This window comes from Akebia trifoliata, unplaced genomic scaffold (genome assembly GCF_017979445.1).
Source record: "Akebia trifoliata isolate Shusen 1 unplaced genomic scaffold, ASM1797944v1 Contig00653, whole genome shotgun sequence".
NCBI lineage: Eukaryota > Viridiplantae > Streptophyta > Magnoliopsida > Ranunculales > Lardizabalaceae > Akebia > Akebia trifoliata.
In genome coordinates, this window is record NW_028237135.1 from 158,906 (window position 1) to 161,934 (window position 3,029).

General features: G+C 40.5%; 1 pseudogene; it reads left to right on the forward strand.

Annotated features, from left to right (window-relative positions):
- Positions 1-360: 360 nt before the first annotated feature.
- Positions 361-2,773, forward strand: LOC147381197 (uncharacterized; annotated as a pseudogene).
- The last annotated feature ends 256 nt before the right edge of the window (positions 2,774-3,029 follow it).

The window sequence follows — 3,029 nt, forward strand, 5'->3', positions numbered from 1 at the left end:
ATTGCTAATATGTTAATTCATTTGAGTAAAACGACTCTTAAGAAGGCTTAAAATCTTATTATGTTAAGAAAGATAATGCTTCTCAATAAATTTCTCCTCCATAACCTGGGTCTCAAAAAATAAACTATCAAAATTCAAAGAGTATTGATAATCTGACTTAACAGTCATGTGTGGCTAGTCAATCAACTTACCTGATGTGATAGGCTCGGGAATCGTAGATGTGCTCTCGAGGAAATATATTACTACAATTTTTCATAAAAGGTATAGTTTTGTATGTCGAGGAGAGGACAGAAGAGGTTTCGGAGTAAGTCGGATTATCACGACTCATATTCAAAACTACTGCTGTGCAACTTTTCTTCTAGAGAAAACTATAGACTAGGAGAGAAGGTGCAGATGTTAAGTTTTTTCGCTCTAACGGTAGTCCGGACAAAAAAACGGAACCCTAATCTCCTCCTGCCCATTCACCGCCTCTTCTCCAATCAATCATGGCTCTCTGTACCTGGAAATCCCCTCATCAAGTGGCCGCCACATCCAAATCACCACGTGGAGCCACCACCCGACCTTCAACAATCACCACTAAACCCAAACCCTAACCTTAGCCTTCTTCAGAGGGATTGTGCCACCATCTGCAACCTCCTTAGAGACCATAACCTCTCATCCGGTCCAGCTCTTGAAACCGCCCTGGATCAGACTGGTATCAAACCGGGTCCAACTCTGTTACAATCAATCTTTACCCACTTTGACTCTTCTCCCAAACCCCTCTTCACTCTCTTTCAATGGGCAGAGAAACAACAACCCTCTTATTCCTCCACTGCTCCCATCTTCAACTCCATGATCGAACTTCTTGCCAAATCCAGAGACTTTGATTCGGCCTGGTCTCTGTTGCTTGATCGAATGAAGACCGACGAGGCACCCTCAATGATCTCTGGCCAAACTTTTGCAATCCTCATCAGACGTTACGCCCGTGCAGGTATGCCCTTGCCCGCTATTCGATCCTTAGAATTCGCTCAGAATTTAGATCCAAATCGTTTTACTGTTTCGAATTCAGATTTGTTTGAGATTCTATTAGATTCCCTTTGTAAAGAAGGGCTTGTGAGTGCTGCTTCAAAGTATTGTGATCGAAAGAGGGAATTGGAACCCCAATGGATTCCTTCCATACGGGTTTATAATATCCTCCTCAATGGATGGTTTCGATCAAGGAAGCTTAAACAAGCCGAACGGCTATGGGAGCAGATGAAGAAGGAGAATGTGAGTCCAACTGTTGTAACTTATGGTACCCTTGTTGAAGGATACTGTCGGTTGTGTCGAGTAGAGAGGGCAATGGAATTGGTTGGAGAGATGAGAAGGGGAGGGATTGAACCCAATGCAATTGTATATAATCCAATTGTTGATGCATTAGGGGAATCCAAAAGGTTTAAGGAGGCGTTAGGGATGATCGAAAGATTGTTGGTTTCTGAGTCAGGTCCTACTGTTTCTACGTACAATTCTTTAGTCAAGGGTTTTTGCAAGGCGGGAGACCTCGTTGGGGCGAGTAAGGTTCTTAAGATGATGATAGGGAGAGGGTTTGTTCCACCCCCACAACATATAACTACTTCTTTCGATACTTCTCGAGATTTGGGAAAATTGAAGAGGGGATGAATCTTTATACTAAGATGATTGAATCTGGGTACGTGCCTGATCGTCTCACTTACCATCTCTTGATCAAGATGTTGTGTGAGCAGGAGAGGTTGGACTTGGCAGTGCAGGTAAGCCAGGAAATGAGAAATAGGGGTTATGATTTGGACCTTCCCACATGTACCATGTTAGTTCATTTACTCTGCAAGTTACATAGATTCGATGAAGCGTGTGTGGAGTTTGAGGATATGATCCGGAGGGGGATCGCTCCTCAGTACCTTACTTATCGGAAATTGATTGAAGAGCTGAAGAAGTCGGGAATGGTTGAATTGGCCAATAAACTATCTGCTAAGATGGCTTCTATTCCACATTCAACAAAGTTGCCAAACACATATAAAAGGGAAAATGGGAATGAGTCGCGTGAATTTAGATCATCCATAATGCGGAAAGCCCAAGCAATGTCTGATGTACTGAAGACTACTAGAAATCCAAGGCAACTCATTAAGCTGAGGCATTCGTCAGAGAATGCAGTGGCAAGTGCAACTCCATTGATAGAACATATAAAATGAAGCTTTAGTAAGACATGAAATTGTTTGTATATTTGGCTTTGAACAAATGAGGAAAACAATTGAGCAGATGGTCAGACCTTCAGCTGGATTAGAGATTGGACATGTTGAAGGCTCATTTGAATAATGATATTGAATTGTATCTTTTCTTTTCTACTATGGGGAAAGAGGGGGGATTGACTCCAATCCAAAAGAACCATTGAAGTCAAAAACATTGCCTGGCTGATCATGCCATGTCCAATGCACTAGAGATGTATGAAGATACAAGGGAAACCAGTAAGGTGAGAGGTTCATCTATGGATGTTGTAGAAAGTGCAAATTGGTTGAATACCAGATATGAAGACTAACTGAACTTCAGAGGTATTTGAGATTGCTATCGTTACCGTTGTTTTATTCTCTTTATATGTTACATTGAAGTTCTTGTGGAAACTAATAACTATGTTGGGAAGACATGATTAAATGCTTTTTCATCAATTCAGAGAGGACAATTTGAATGTGCAATTAGGTGTTGTGTTTCTCTTTCAGAATTTGTTGTATTATATATCCAATATTTGTGCATCTTGAAATGAAATCATAAGTTTATTGTTTAATCTTGTATCCGGAGGCATTTATTTCTTTTCATATCGCACATAATATTGTTTAATCTTGTTTTTTTTTAATTGTGGATGAGTTGAATTAAATAGACCTCTTTGTCACACATTTTTGTGAAATATCACACTTGAGCTTTTAAACACACAAAAAAAGAAGGTAAGGATACTGAATCACCGAGATACTCAATCTAGTCCCTAAACTCTCTTCATCTCCCCCCTTTATAAGAGATATCAAGTGTGAAGGTGAGGCCTTGACCTC